This window comes from Acanthopagrus latus, chromosome 24 (genome assembly GCF_904848185.1).
Source record: "Acanthopagrus latus isolate v.2019 chromosome 24, fAcaLat1.1, whole genome shotgun sequence".
Lineage (NCBI taxonomy): Eukaryota > Metazoa > Chordata > Actinopteri > Spariformes > Sparidae > Acanthopagrus > Acanthopagrus latus.
In genome coordinates this window covers 13012684-13029808 of record NC_051062.1, presented here as the reverse complement: position 1 = coordinate 13029808, position 17125 = coordinate 13012684, and the positions used below count along the sequence as shown (strand labels likewise).

General features: G+C 40.5%; 1 protein-coding gene across 4 annotated transcripts in view; it reads right to left on the bottom strand.

Annotated features, from left to right (window-relative positions):
* The window catches only part of zeb2b (zinc finger E-box binding homeobox 2b), a 443989-nt gene extending 443100 nt beyond the window's left edge, over positions 1-889 (bottom strand). For 3 of the 4 annotated variants that reach the window (XM_037090998.1, XM_037091002.1, XM_037090999.1), the window contains exon 1: positions 707-888. The gene's annotated coding sequence lies outside the window, so the exon portion shown is untranslated. Of the gene's footprint in view, positions 1-706 lie in introns of all 4 variants that reach the window. The other variant, XM_037091001.1, reaches the window with a different exon arrangement.
* Between the last annotated feature and the right edge of the window lie 16236 nt (positions 890-17125).

Here is a 17125-nt window from a genome sequence, read left to right as displayed (position 1 = left end):
TCACTGCAGAGACGACCGAGGAACAAACGCTTTCATCCCACGTGGATGACATTTTGTTTGTATTATTACTTTTATCAAGTTTGTTGGTGCAAATTTGATGTAAAAAAAAAAAAGGCACAAATCTGTTTTAGATGAGACATTCTTATATTTCTTCAGTTAAAACTCAAACAAAATCCAACAGATTTATCAGATTTACACGTCATCATCCTCGATAATACAATAAAATTATGTAGAAGACAAAGAACAAGAAGAAGAGGAACAACAACAAGGAGGAGGAGGAGAAGAAGAAGAAGACGCTTTGACAATTAGCAGCCAGCTTTCCTAAACTTATTTTCCAGGTGCCCATTAGCAAACTTAATGCATTCAAAACAACAATAACTCAGGTTTCAGACACGTTTATATATTTATCTTGGCTGCAGTTAAGAGTTACTTTACTCGAGTATTTCCATTTTATCCTCTACTCCACAGCATTCATCGCTCCACTTCTTCTTCTTCTTCTTGTTCATATTTAAACATGACCAGGCGCCATGTTGCTGCACAAGGAGTAATTTTACTTCTTAAGTTTGACTTTAATGCTTGTATTTTGCTCATTAAACTGATATAAACTCACTGTGTTGTGAATAAGTGCTGAATCACGTTTGCTAACTTTACCTCCAGAGTTAAATCAGCAGGAAACTGACATGTAACATTAAATAAATCAACTCACCTGCTTCAGGTCGGTAAAAAGGCTCCTCGTCGACATTAGCGATGATTTAATTAATTAAATCTTCACATTTTACTGAAGATAAACAGAGGTTCTGTTGCGTCAGTTGACTGGTGATGTGTTCACTGTCAGTCTGCACACCTGCGGGTCAATTAGCAGGGGTGGTGCACGTGACCAGCCTCTGGGTTCATTCGGCGAGGTCAAGATCACGCAGCGCTGCGTAATATCGCGATGCATGCTGGTTAAAATGTGTCCATGATGACTTGGATGGATTGGAGCTCCGCATCCGATGTCACATGACCTGAAGTTATAACAGGAGCAAGACAGGCGACGTCAGAGTTTCTCTCCAGGTGCTGCGCGAGCCTAGACCCACCTTCATGACGTCAGGACTTTGCCCTAATTGGCTCTCATCTACTCTGACGTATATGACGTGTGTTTCGATGAATGTCCGTATCCATAAGCGCCTCTTTTATAGTCTAATATAACACACTTTCAGATAAGTAGCACCTGTGGGACAGTCGACATGAATAAACCTGTAAAATCCTTCAACCCTGAAAGATCAGAACCAGAATCAGAACCAGAATCCTTTTATTGTCATTGCACAGTGTACAAAGACATTTTAGCAGCATCCCGTTGTTCACACAACATAAACAGAGTAAGAAGAACAAGTAAAAAGTACAAGGCATTAGTGCAATGTAAGTGTATTTTTAAAAAGTAGAAATAAGTAGATAATAATGTGCAGTGTTTCAATCAATACATCAGCTGAGGAATTATGCAAATTCTACTTCTCTACAGGTCAGAAGGTGAAAGGGAAGGAGAGAAAGAAGGAAAAGAAGAAGGAAATGAAGGAAAAGAAAAAAAAAAGGAGAAGGGGGGAAAAGGGGAAGAATCAGAGAAAGAAAGGAAGGAAGAAAGAAGGAAAGGAAGAAGGTGAGGAATGAGAAGAATAAAGGGGAGAAGAAGAAGAGGAGGAAGATTATAAAAAAAAAAAAGTGGCATCACTCACCTGCTTGTAATATATGATTTGGCCACTAGGTGTCAGTATTTCACTACCCACAATCTTTCCTCCACATGAGGTGGATGCATTGTTCTGAAATACTGTGTATTTACTTATTGCTATAAATTAGAAAACATGTTCTCCAGCTGTTGTGTTTTCACTCCTGACTTTAATAACTCGTGATATATTTAGATGTTCGACTCTCTGAGCTGAAGTTTGACTCTTTTTCATCGTGTTGTTGTTTCTGCTGTAGTTGACCGATGCAGCCACCAGAGGTCAGTGTTTAACAAAACATGGTGCCTCAAACGCAACACTTCCACTCAAGATGCAATAACTGTCTTGTATTAGCTTGGACATTTTATTAGCAAAACAAGGTTTTGGGGAAAATGAAAAGTAGGAAAAAAAAAAAAAAAGCAGCGCTGTATTAATAAGATTCCTTTGTGTAATCTGAATGAGCGATTTAAGAGGAAAACGTTGGTAAATTCAACATTCAGCGCCCTGTTGAATGTCAAGGTCAACAGGCTGCTGGAGAGTTTATAAATGAGCAAAATAATATCCGAACAGTTTCCGGTTTATTCAGCTGTCTGGTTTTAATTTTCACGAACAAAAGAGCTGTCAGAACAGAGATTAGACCTTGTATTCACGTTGCTTCAAGGTTTTCCAAGAAATTAATGACATTTTCATAAAACCTGACAAACTACAGAGACAATATCGCAATATTTGCCATCTGTATGAGGTAAATTGGGTATTTTAGTAGTTAAGGGAAGAGTCATTGACTGAAATAATGTGTGAAATAATTAAATATCTGATATCTTAAGTCACGTAGGTATTGCTAAAAGATCACTGGCTGAAACTGGGTGTATTTTGCTTCAGTGCTTCGCTGTCTTGCTGCAGGAATCGAAGCCTCGTTCTTGCTGTTGCACTTGACGAGAGTCTCACTGAACACGGAGATGTAGATGCAGCCTCGCAGAGCTCTGCTCTTATTCTCTCAAGTGTTATGAAAAAAAAAAAAAAAAAAGTGGCTCAGTCCCATTTCATTTGTCAAGAGGCTACTTAAGAATGAAAGATGCCCCCACCTCCCCGCCCTTTTTTTTTTTTTTTTTTTTTCTTTCCCAAGGACGTATGAGCTCATGCTGCCTGGCCGGCTGCCTGGACGAGGAGGAGGAAGAGGAGGAGGAGGAGGAGGAGGAGGAGCCGGATGCATTCATCAGGTACATTACATCACCGCGGGCCAATCCCCTGCTCCGTGACACGAGCTTTCACAGCAGCGTCTGTCGCAGGCTTCAACGTGTGGGAACTGGCTCGGAGTGACACGGGCTGAATCTCACAGGAGGTCAGGAGGTCGAATCGTGTTTGGTTCAAACGTCCAAAACCCTCCGATGTGATAAAGCGGCTCTCCGTGACTAAACCTGACCTCGGCACCCGGTGACTCAGGGAAGATTCAAACATTTTGAGTCAGAGAAAGTGGTCAGATACGGTTTCTATACGCTGATCACCGTCAGCACAGTCAGCAGTAATCCAGAGAGGAGATTCAGACCAGCTCTCCACTTGTTGACATTTGCAGAAAAAAAACTTACTCTGCTTTTATTCTGCGTTGAATACAAAAAAACTAAAAGTAATAACTTTCTGAGCTGCGATTCTGTAAACCAATGTCAGACGATTTTTTGGCTTTTGGCATTTTGTTGTTCTCTTTACAGTCAAACTCAGAAAAGAGCTTCAGGAGGTGTTCGACAAACTCACTCACCATCTCGCTGGTGTCTTCCAGCACCAGTGTGTTGGATTCAGGAGCAGAAATAAAGTTTCATATTCATTATTCGCCTGAAACTAAGAACTTACCAGCCACGCAGAGCGAGACGAGGGGTGTTTCATGGGTTTCGATCTGCAACCGCGCCTCCAGATGTCACTAAATCCAACTCTTTCGACTTTTGAACCCTCTTTGTCAGATTATATCAGATTAGATTAGATTTAAACATAAATAAAGTTACATAAAAGACACAACAAATACAAGAAATGAAACATACACTTAAATACAGCTATTAAAAAAGCACAGACACAACATTAACCTAAATTCCTCAAAAGACATCACTTCTGGGAGAAAGGCTGGAAACAGTTTCCAAAACCAAAAGCGAATCAAATCAACAGTTTAATTACTTGAATCAAATGCAAACTTTCTCCATTTGCACCATTAAAACACATAAATCCAACAAAGATTAGATCAGATCTTTTACTTAAGAAGCATTAGCATCATAAAACATATGTAATACGGAAGTTACCAACATACCGAACTCGATTTTTTTTTACTTTTGCTGATCAAAAACATCTTTTTTATGTCTAAAAACATCTAACACATGTTCAAATATGCAGGTTGACACATGTAAGTTTTGTTCATCAGGGCGGCAGAGAACAGAATGAACGCCGTCTCTATTGAGAAGAAGAAGAAGAAGAAGAAGAAGAAGAAGAAGAAGAAGAAGAAGAAGAAGAGCTAACAATGATGACAATATTAAAAAAAAAAAAAAAAAAACATCTAAAAATGCACCAGTGACCAAATCTTCGAGGTCATCGGAGCTCGGGGACGTTGTGTCTGTTTGTACACAAGCTGTCAGCCTCGTTCTGCTTCAACCACGCGGAGTTTGTGTATCAGAGTGTGTGTGTGTGTGTGTGTGTGTGTGTGTGTGTGTGTGTGTGTGTGAACTCAATTTGAACCCGGCGTTCAGTCCCTGAAAGATAAGCTGATGGAAATCGACAGAACAGAGAGATTTTAAGAGCACGGGGCGATAGATAGCTGCAGAGCTAGAGAGATAGATATATAGATGACCTTTGACCTGATGGAGAGCAGCCATGTTGTGTCCTTGTTTCACTTTGAGAAGGTGAGTCGGTCGTCTCACACACACACACACACACACACACACACACACACTGATATGATTAGCATCACTCGCCCTTTAAGAGAGTACATTGTGTTCACGAGAGCGAGCGAGTCGGAGGCTGGAATCAGAATCAACCAAATTACCGCTCCGTGCAGTCAAACTGAACACGTGACTCACTATCGACTGTATCTGTATCTTCCCCTCGTCAAACGTTCAGTAACGTGCACATTATCGACGACGTGAAACTTTAACGACGCCCAGGATGGGGAGTTGCAGCAGAAGTCGTCATAAAGCTGATGAATTGAAGGAAAGACGACGAGCGTCTGCAGCCGTCGGGAGCTTCAGTCGATGTGTTTCTTCGCCAGACGTTGTTGATTGATTAGAGCGATTTATTTTAAATTCTGTCAGGCTGCATTCTAAAGACTCACAGCAGGAGATGAGCTGTCATTCACACGGTGGGACGGTGACATTTTTGGAGTTTGACAGCAATCACTGCCCAAGTTCTTCTTCTAATAATGATGACAAAAATAACTGTGAAACTTCACTTAACACTTCCTGCGACTGTTTAAAGGTCTCACAACTGCAAAATATAACACATTTCTTTAAGTTGCAATGAAGCGATTGATCAAGAACACACAGCAGTTCATCAATAAACGTGTTTTTATCATAATATCATCAACAACTTTTACTTTCTGCACAAGAAAACTTCAAAAATAAGTGAAAAAAAAGCTTAAAATAAGATACAAAGTCTGAAAATATTATCTTATATTATGTATAATGAGTTATTTGACTGATATACTTTGTAAAAGTTTGATTTTTTACGGTGTCTTTTTACCTATAAATCTAATAAACTACCACAGTTGACACCAGGCCGTTCTATAGTTACACTAAAATGAAACTTTGACCCTTTAAATATCAAATTTAATCAAAATACATCAGATATCTGAGATTTACTAACAACATGCAACATCAATACGGGCTATAATATGTACTGATGGTGATAAAACATGAATAAAATATTATTATGCTGACTTAAATAAATTATATGCAAAAGAAAAGTTACAAACTTTGGCAGATTTTAATCAACATGTATCATATATTCTGTGTTTTAACATCTCAACTACACACTTGTGGTGAAGATAAGGCTGTAAAATATATCAAAGGTGACAAAACATGAAGAAAATATAATTGTAGTGAATAAATTAAAGAGAAATCACAAACATCAGGGGTATTTAATCAAAATATTACACACATTTGATGTTTTTTACACCAGAAATACACTCTTGCAGTGTGAATAAAGCTTTAAATCTTAATTAAGGATGAAAAAAACATAAATAAAATATATTCTTACTGAATTCATTAAAACAAAACACAATCTTTTGGGTTGCCTGTATGAAAATATGTCAGATAAATGGTATTTTTTACACTCTAGCAGCTCACTTAAGGCTTTCAGAATGTACACATGTTGATAAAAAATAAAGAAATTAAACTGAATTAATTAAAGAATATACGAGAAAGAAAGTTTTTTGGGGTTTTGTGTGCAGATAACTTGAGTGTTGTGGGTTATTTTAATCATGTGAGCGTCTTAATTAAACAAATTAAGAATTAAAGGTCGTCTTGTGTCGTCCTTAACGGCAGTCCCTACGTTTTCTTGCGTCACAGACTGTTGGGTGAAATGATAAAACACCCCAGCTGAGGCTTCTGGAGGCGGCGCGGGGACTAAATCAATGAAGCATCTGTGGTGGGCGGGGCCTAATGGAATAACCCGATGACTTCCCCGCCCCCCCCCCCCCCCTCAGCGCTCTCCTCTGGCAGCCGTGCCAGGCTCCTACATAAGACGATCACTGTGGTTTAATAGCATGAAGCGATACTTAGATCAGATACCGCGCTGGCAGCCGCTCTCCGTGTCTCTCTCTGGCGTTATCAAGCGGCGTGTTTGGAGCGGCGATGACAGCGCTGGCAGGGAGAAGGGAGCGCTGGAAACTGGCCTCAGACCAGCGGTGCTCAGTGAGAGTGTGTGTGTGTGTGTGTGTTGGTGTGTGGCGCCTGTCTGGCGTTTGGCTGGAGCTGGAGGTTGAAGCCTGTTGGAATCAGGGAAACACGAATGCAGATGCCAAACGTGGACGTCTATAAGTCCATTTGTTGAGGAACAAAACGTGACTGCACCTAAAAGCTGCGATGTGTAGATTTAATGACTTCATTGCAGCAGCCGGGCACGCCGCAGTTTTGCGTTTTCAGCGGTGGTACTCTGATGTTTAGGGGCATATTTCACCTCCTGTGGGCGTTTAATGAAAGCCTGCCAATAACAACCTGCAGGCAGAGGAAGGACAAAGAAGCTGAATGTTCAGGAACACGCTGATTAACGGTCTGGGATTAAATTTAGGTTGCTTTAAGGACATCGGTTACCTCAGAGACATGAGAGATGACAGCTCATCAATATGACTGACAGCTGGGGGGAAGAGGGGGGGCGGGACCTGAGGAGGAAGAGGGCGGAGCAAATGCGTCCAGTCTTAAAAAGGACATTTTACAGAAGTATTTATTGACATATTCTGAAAAATATAACGTATTAAAACTACATTTCAATCTATGGAAGAAGAATCCACATATATTTGACAATACACGCCAATATATTGTTATTTTACCTCCAGAATTTACTGCAAAATATAACATTTGTGCACATTTTGATAATAAATAAATAAAAATAAAATAAAAAATAAAATAAAATAAGAAAAATAATTTAAAAATAATTTTAACAAATAAAAATAATAATAAAGATAAATAAAAAAAAATAATTAAATCATATATTCATGTAATTTCATATAGCAAACAAAACATTTCAAACAAATGTTAAAATATTAGATAGAAAACATAAAAAATATATATAGAAATGTTATTATTGCAATATAGAGAAAATATAATTTCTAAATAATATTAATAATAAATAATAATCTTCAGAAATATTTCTATTAGTCCAAACATACTAGATATTGTATTTTTAGCTAAATATATGGTAATTTATATTTACAATATATTAAAAATTGCAATTATTGCTTTATATAGAAAATATAATTAGATATGTTCAACAATATACTGCAAGTACAATATGAAATATATTATGAAGATGATATTAATTTCAACCATAAGCTCGTTTCGTCTGTTCACATCAGTTTAACATGTAATGACAAGGTGAGAAATGTCGTCATAACACTTTCTAACTGTCTCAACTAACGAAGATTAACGAGAACGTTAACGTACGTGATCTACACATCTGGAAACTACTTCCACTGCATCACCTGTGCACTGTCAGAGGTGCAGTAAATTAGAAGTACACAGTTGCATGAAATAGTACAAGTACCTCAAATGTGTACACACACACACACACACACACACACACACACACACACCGTACCTGAGTCAGTGAACTAAACTCTAATTCCATCTTTAATCCTGGAAACTAAGGCCTGATGAAATGTGGTCCAAAAACTTGGGACCTCACAACTATAGGAATAAAAGATCACACACACACACACATGCACACACACACACACACACACACACACACACACACACACCCTTATACCTTTCCCCTGCTGAAATGTTTTGATCTCAGTAATCAGGTTGGCCAGAGGGAAGGAATCCCACAGCTATATTTATGATACACACACACACACACACACAGTTGGCTGCTCTCTCCCAGTGTGTGTGTGTGTGTGTGTGTGTGTGTGTGTTTGTTTCTAAGCAGTTTTTCCTCTCACCTTATTTCAACCGGACACGCCGTATCACCACACTGCTGCTGCTGCTGCTGCTGCTGCTGTGACCTCTGACCTTTCTGATGAGATTCTCCGTGACGGTGTTGTGTGTCGCCAGAAAAAGAAAACCAAAAAAAGAAAAGAAACACTCGAGGGCAGAATAATGTGTTTCAGAGGGGACAAAAAGACAAGTGGAGGAATTACATCTAAATTATGACTTCACCCCGGAGGAGACGCGTCCGTCCTGCAGTCTGACACGAGTGTGTGTTTGTCTGCAGCTGCTGACTGACGTGCAGAGATTATCTGCCGGTGTTGTTGTCTTGTGGTCTGCGGGGTGTAATCAGCCCGACCCACCGGCTCGCTGTGAATGCCCCGTGCTTATCGCCATATTTTGCAGTGTATTAAGTCGACCACAGGCCTTTTCACACTGTGGCTTTCTCACGTTTACATGCCCTCACCTGCAGTGTCAGTCTGTCAGTGTCTCCTCTGACAGCTGACACACTCGCTTCGCTCTCAGCTGCTGCTGCTGCTGCTGGAGATGCATTTGGAAAACTGAATGATGAAGAAAAAGAGCATTTGGTTTATTTTAGTCCCAAGGACCAACTGTGGTCTCATGTCCTTTACTTGGTCTCAGTTTTCTTGGGTCTGCTGTGTTTTTTAATCTTGGTTTCCTGATGTTCATCTTTATTTCTTGCCCAGTCAACATCCCCTCATATCCAAGGTGACACAAACATTCTGTATTAAAAGATTTGTTTTGAACTTTTTTTCGCATCTGAACAAATGTATTCTACATCTCAGATTACAAGGTGCACCAGTCAAACTCATGCACATCCAAATGTCTCACACTTTAAATGCAAAAATATCTAGGAGCTTGTTTATTCCTCGTAATCTTTACAGGAGTTTTAAACAGACAGATGTTGATCATGCGCATCAGAGTTTATAGAACGAGTCCAGAACAGTTCTTAAAAGTAAATGTGAACGACAGTATAAAAGCAGCAGATGGTTTTAAAGGAGTACACATTATTAAGGCAACCCTCCCCGGAGAGATCCATTTTTTATTTTTTATTTTTTTAAATAAGTATTTAATATTCAAATCTATTTCTTCTTGAAGACAGATTGAGGCCAGCCTGGAGTCTCTGTCATCCTCCGCTCCAAACAAATCATCAGCGGGGGGAATAACGACGAGCCCTGTTTCATCTTTGTTATTCTGTTGCTCTCTTGCATAATTGACGGATATTAACTTCCCATCAAGCGAGTCTAATTATAATCAATCCTCCAATAAGGCTCGCAATTAAGGTAGCAATTTGATTGGATAAAGTTTAACCCCAGAGCCTAATGAAGATGTGCGCGCAGACAGATTCATCAAGACGACAGCGTGTCAGAGTAAACATCTGGAGACGGAGGTTTTGATTCGCCGACAGAGCAACATGTTTGTTCACAATGACCTTCGTGCGCTCTCCATACTCCACGCGTTAAGCTGACGCTCTCATCTGGAGTGTTTGTAACAGCGAATCTCATTTTTATCTGCTCGCAATGTTCATGGGAAGACAGATGAAGGCTGGTAGGGTTAGGGTCGCCGTTAGTTGGGAGGGGAATATCGAGGCGGCTGCATTTAACATTTCATTTTAATTATTGTCAAATACAGACACTGTGGCGCCATTGCAGGTCATGTTTCCATGTTTCCATGTTCAGTGTTTACTGTAGATTTCAGGGTGAACATCAGACGATAGGAGAGAGAGCGTGGAAGAAAGTTGGCGAAAGGGATTTAACGAAACGTGAACTACTGTGCATTCAATCCTCCTTTACTCATGCAGGAAAAATCTTCTAAATATGTTTCTCCCGACACCTGGGAGCTGCCTAATACACCCACAATGTGATACTGAAGGGTTTGATGCCTTGCTCAAAAGTACCATGAAGGTGCCGTGTTAATAGTTTCCCCAGTAAGATCTCTTCTCCTCTGACGGGACCATTTGCTTGCTGAATTTTCATTCTTAACCCTTTGATGTTTGTATCTGTAAATCCTCCCTTCACCTTTGCTGAAGGACATTTTCTCTCTGACATATATGATAAATAATCCCGCCTTTTGAAGTAAATCCCGCATTGTAGCTTGGCAACCCCAACGACTGGAGTACCTGTAAATCCTCGCCTCATTGAAACCGGAGGGGGAATAAAAGACAGTGGCTAGGTTTGATGTCAATGGCTCCCCACTCACTCAATCAATGCCCCGAGCCCAAATGAAAGATGAAAGGCAGGGAGAGAGCGAGGAGCTTTTTTAGCCAACAAAAGGATCCCTGTGCTCTCAGACACTCGAGCAAACATCGATCTGTACCACAGAGCTAAAAAACCCCCCCGACCTCCACAAATGGATCTGATCGAACACACAAACTGAGCTTCAAGTCGCATGTTTTATTCATCGTTTCGTGCTGATACTCCTCTGTTTGTCTTGGTTAATGCTTTTATCAGTGGTGATAAGAAGTTGATTCATATTTATGTCGATCGTGGTATGTAAAGAAAAAAAAATCCTTTCAGTAGTTAAACAGGGTGTTAGAAACGGCCCTCTGTGAGGCATTTTTCATTTTGGGTTCGTTTCCGATGCTAAAATTGGAGGACGGCTACTTGTGTAGTTCCCTAACTTTCCAAAACCGACAATTCTGCATAACCCATTTCATTTAACATACTAATGTCGGTGTTAGCACCTCCAACAGGTCAACATCACTGTTAGCATTTCCAACAAGCAAAGATTGGTGTTGGCTTTCCAAAAGACTAACGTCAGTGTTGGCTTCTTCAACAGGCTGACATAGATGTTAGCTTTGCCAGCAGGCTAATATTAATGTTGGATTATCCAAAAGGCTAACACTAGTATTAGCTTCTCCAACATCAGTGTTAGCTTCTCCAACACCAGTGTTAGCTTCTCCAACATCATCAGTGTTAGCTTCATCAACAACATCAGTGTTAGCTTCTCCAACATCATCAGTGTTAGCTTCATCAACAACATCAGTGTTAGCTTCTCCAACAACATCAGTGTTAGCTTCATCAACAACATCAGTGTTAGCTTCTCCAACAACATCAGTGTTAGCTTCTCCAACAACATCAGTGTTAGCTTCATCAACAACATCAGTGTTAGCTTCTCCAACAACATCAGTGTTAGCTTCTCCAACAACATCAGTGTTAGCTTCATCAACAACATCAGTGTTAGCTTCTCCAACATCAACAGTGTTAGCTTCTCCAACAACATCAGTGTTAGCTTCTCCAACATCAACAGTGTTAGCTTCTCCAACAACATCAGTGTTAGCTTCATCAACAACATCAGTGTTAGCTTCTCCAACATCATCAGTGTTAGCGTCATCAACAACATCAGTGTTAGCCTCTCCAACAACATCAGTGTTAGCTTCTCCAACATCATCAGTGTTAGCTTCATCAACAACATCAGTGTTAGCTTCTCCAACATCAACAGTGTTAGCTTCTCCAACAACATCAGTGTTAGCTTCTCCAACATCAACAGTGTTAGCTTCTCCAACAACATCAGTGTTAGCTTCTCCAACAACATCAGTGTTAGCTTCTCCAACATCAGTGTTAGCTTCTCCAACAACATCAGTGTTAGCTTCTCCAACAACATCAGTGTTAGCTTCTCCAACAACATCAGTGTTAGCTTCATCAACAACATCAGTGTTAGCTTCATCAACATCATCAATGTTAGCTTCTCCAACAGTTTGTGTTGCCTCTCAATCATAATAAGCCTACTTCCCAATCTTTCTTTGTTATTGCCATGCAGACCTGACAGCGGCGGTGCTCCCATTTTCAGGGTTTCTACCCAGATGCAGCTTGGGAACATGCTTTATGTAACACCAAAAACATCAAATGTCATCCTAAACTTAAACGAGACAGGAATTCAGACTTTGGGGGGAAGAATGTCTGAAGTTTCTGTAACGAGGCCCCTGATCCACATATTATTTTATATCATGTGTTACGCCATCGAGCACAAGAGTGGTGCGATTGTGCGCATTGCCGATACGGACAGCAGCGACTTGTTGTTGGTGGAGCCATAAAAGAGAAATAAAATAGATTTCCCAAATGCGTAATGAGGCAGAAAATGCACGATAAAGAAACAGAAGATGCATTCTGGTGCACACGGCTAAATGTCAACAAAAATGTGGTTGACGAGCCTGAGGAGACAGTAATTGGACCAGAAATTCTCAAGAAAATAGTTTCTCAGTAGATACAGAATAGTTTCTCAGGAGGACATACCTTGAAGGACAGATGCTCCCTTTAACCTTTCCCTGCCGCTGCATGGTATTGTTATCCTTGTACTGTGTGGTATTTATTCTTTCTTCTCATATATACGGAACCATGAATCTTAGAGTAACATTGATTCCGCTTCAGATGTTGTGATTTTGAATAAAACATTCATGAGCTACAAATAACACTTAACTAAGTTTGATAGGAAAAGACAAAACATTTAAACTCCGTCATACTTTTATTTCGAACAGTTTTCACATTTTGAAAATGCATATACAGTATCTCAGCCAGTTCTAGAAACACTGTCTTCACTCCTGCTTCAATTCCTTAAGGGATTAATTAACTCACCAGTAACGAACACAATCACGCCGTAACCTCATTTGACCTGTATAAATGTTTAAAAAATTGCTGTTGATTTGAATTGGGTCACAAGTTCAAGAGTTCAGCTCTGTTCTGAAAATCTAAATGCAAATGTGTGACCAGTCTGAAAAATTAAAGGATGAAATGGAAATCAGGAGGGGAAACAGAACTGTAATAACGCTGGTGAGAGAGGTGAGAGCGCCTCGCGGCCCTCCTGTGTCTTCGCTGTTGACTACATGGCTGTCGTCCTCCACGCCGGCTCGTCAGATAACAAGGTCCCTCCCAGAGGGCAGCGGGACGCGTGGAAATGGAAATGAAAAAGTCTGAGGCCGCGAGCTGCGAGGACATGAGATGTGTTTCTCAGCAATGATGCATAACATCCACAGCAGGAGCGAACGAGGGAGGAGGAGGGAGGGGATTTAATATGGTGCGCAAAGAAGACCTGGACCTTATTTATACCCTCGACAAAGTGAGTGATGTCTGTTCAATATGTGGCTTCATGTTACAGCTGCTACCGCTCCTGAATATCAGGAACGTGAAAAGTAAAAGTGGCTGCAACACAAAGAAAAGAAAGAAAGAAGTTGTGGAGAAATTAGGGCTGCTCACCAGGTGTATCCAAGCTCCTGCCCCAATTACCAAAACTGGATTTCTTGTTTCGATGACATTTAAGAAATCAGGTTACAGAAGGGAAAAAAAAAATAAAAAATGACAGCAGGGCAGTTAATTAAGGGCATGTGAGGAACGAGTGATGGTAATAAATTAATCAGGCGTCCTTCCTGAATAAACAGCCCGAAATGTCATCAGTGCAGGCGGATTATTAAAACCCGTTACTGTGAGGTGGCGACCTCTAGTGGTTGACGTTATTATGACACGAACGAAGGAGGAAGTCAGAGGCGGAAATGACTCGAGCTGAACTTTGCATATTAAACAATATTTATACGTAATCGTTAGTATTTTAACAGCTTTGTACTTCTAGTTTGGCTCTCTCGTGATGGGAATTGGCTAAAAAATACCCTCCAAAAACCAGATTATTATTATAATCTGCAGCATTTCCAACACTGGTATGGTATCGGAAAAGTCACGTACATAACTTATTTTAACCCAAACCCTGATTTCCTCCTGACCTGACTATAACAATTTTGCAACAATAACCACAAGTTTAAACCTCAAACAGCTTCTGAACGTCAAACAGTGGTTACTTGATATAACTCCAGTTCTATGAGTAAATGCACCTGTTGCTGGTACCGTCCGACAGCCGTATATGATACCATGATATACAGATTGTCAACACCGGACTCGATGATTCTTGGCTGCCAATCCTCCTTTTCTTTCTTCTCCCTCCGTCTCTGCTGCCTTTTTTTTTTTTCTTCTTCCCCAGACGTGACGCACAGCATTTTTCTCAGAGTGAAATACATTTATTTTTCATTGCACCATGTGTTGATTGTAAAATCCGTTCGCATGGAGGTCATCAGATTTTCACAGCAGCTGTTTGCCCATGAAACTGAATCCAGGCAGTCTGCGTGGAAATGTTTAAAAAAAAAAAAAAAAAAAAATCCTTTCTCTGGTATTTATGTCTGCTCTGCCTTTATCTTGTTTTTTTTTTTCTTTTATAGTGTGATTTATTTGTTCTTGAATTACTGAATTTTCACACAGTCCTCCTATTCAGACGCAGCTTGCCCAGTTCTCAAGTTGTACACTCGAGAGTTTTTATATTTTCTGAGCATTTTTTAAAAAAAAACATCCTCTGCACGTCGGCCTTCACTGAGGGAGAGCTGCTGTTTTTGAGGGCTGTTTTAAATTTAAATGGAAATCCTTCAGACTTTAAGTCAAGGAAAAGTCATATATTTACAGCTTTTGGTTAAACTACTCCTTCAGTTAGACTAACAAGCCTCTGCATAATCAGCTGCTTCATGTTTTTGACAGTTTGATCAGGTTTGTCGTGCAGGTGTTACATACGAATATGGCCTTTAAAATCACTCGAGTGCTCAAATTACTGCGCCAGCCTCCAACATTTGAGTCTCGTCTTCAAAAATAAAACACACATTTTAGTCATTACTAAGATCTATTCGATTGAGAGCTCCAGCGTTGCTTCCACTCGTGAGCTTTTTGGTTTCCAACATGAAAAAATGAGTTGTGATTCATGCCTGTTGCAGGTTTTTCTTTTAAGGATTTGCAAGAAGTTATTCTATCAGTGGAGAATTAACACTTGAACTTCTTCTCCTCACCAAAGTTTTACTCTTTAGTTTCTTGAAGGTCAAGAATTTGGCGTATTTTCTCTCCAAGACACATTCAATACATGTGTTGAGTTCAAGACGAACACTTGTAATTCTTATCTCTCATCGTCGTGGCACGAGGTGACCGGTTTGAATCACGGCACTGTCTGAGGGAACCAAAAGCTACAAAAACTGATGAGTTTTTTTTACAATCTAACCTGAACTGAGGACGTCAAGAGGATTTTCTCCACTTTTTCGTAGTATTCTAATGAAATCTCGTCCGTATCGGCTGAGAATACTTATTTAGGGAGATCTTGTCTTATTGAAAGCTGCTTGTACTTCTTTACATTGCAACAACAGGCTATTTATGATAAGTGTTGCTCTCTTTTCAGAACCTGAGAACGACACTGTGCAGACGTGTTGAGTTCACGCTGCATCCTCTTGATTCTCTGTGAAAACCAAAAGCATCAACACTGGTGAGTTGGGGGGTTTTTTTGTAATCAAACCTGATTGCCTGGAAATGCATAAACTGAAAAATGCTGGAGAGTTTTCCCAGCAAAGGAGGATGTTTTTTTCCAACTCAGGGCACAAACTAAATGTCCCAGTCTGATTGATGTTCGATCGATTTCAGACATGCAAACTGGCATCAAAGTGCAGATTGTGAAGGAATGTCGATCCCGCATTATTTACGTCCACCGACACGTTTCTCAAACCCAACGAGTCGGCGCCGGTTGCACTTTTTATGAGCCCTTGTTGCTTCACCATTCCAACGAACGTCCCTCAAGCACCTCCAGTAAAAACCAGTTGCATCATGGCTTCAGGCGATCCTGAATCAGGATCTGAGACCGTGTAACTACCGTGAAGGAGCTTGTTCTCTCTTTGTTTGGCCTCAGTTAAGTCTTACACTGCCTTTAAAAAACCTCCCTGTGTGGTGTCAAACACTCTATAGATGTCAGCGAGTAAAAAACAAAATAAAGGACGCCTTTGAACATCTGCATACGAGGTGTTTTGGCCTCGACAATGTCGCATTTCATGTGTTAATCCTATTCTCTGCAGCTCTTTCTCCACCGGCAGCTTATGTACGTTTCCTCGATTAACACCTCCTTCCTATTTTGGGAGCTCTGGGAGTCATTTTCATGGTAACCACATTTGCTTAATTACATAAGAGAGACAAGAAGAAACAGAAAGAGAGCGAGAGGAGTCTGGGTGCAGCGAGGCAGACTGCCGCGCTGCTCTTTAGCTCGGAGACGATGCTCAGACTCGAATCCAAACGCAATTAAAGCTGGCCGAGCGCCGAGGGCACTCCGGGCTGATGAGGAGGATTGTTGTGGAGGATGGTTCAACCTGGAAACCTCCCGTATCGAGACTTTAACGTGAAAAATAGGCTCTGACACCGCTGCATCTCATCAGCATATTCAGCCCTCAACTACTTCTGTCAGTTAGTGATTTCCTGCATCTCCCGGGACGACCTGGCCCTCTTTCTTTAAACCAAACATGCATTGGATTTTAGTCTATGTCCTGCTCTTGTGCATAAAGGAATTGATCACTCTAGCGCCTCTCTGATGGATTGCTCTCTGTTTGAATGCTGATCTCAGGTTGTGTATTGAGCCTTTTACAGGTGCTGGTCAGAAATCTCAAACTAAAGGCCGAAATCCGGGACAGAAATCTGAACATTTGAGGAATAAAGTGTTCTACCAATCAAGCTACACATGATATATATCAACAAATCCCTCTGTAAAAAACCTTCAGAATATATGTAGGAATAAAACTGGAGAGTTCGATGTATATAAGTGATGCTGAAGTGGAGATTTCTGGCTCAGAGTCAGTGGACGACCAAAACATGGTGAGTAGTTCTCCAGGTAAAGTCCACGCCTCATGCAGGCTGCTGAGGTTGATGCTCGGGCTTCAAATCCCCCCTGTATCCTCTGCAGCACGAATTAAAGTTTGTCTGTGATAAAAACTTTAATTTTGAACCACAAGACGGTCTTGAGAAGTTTATA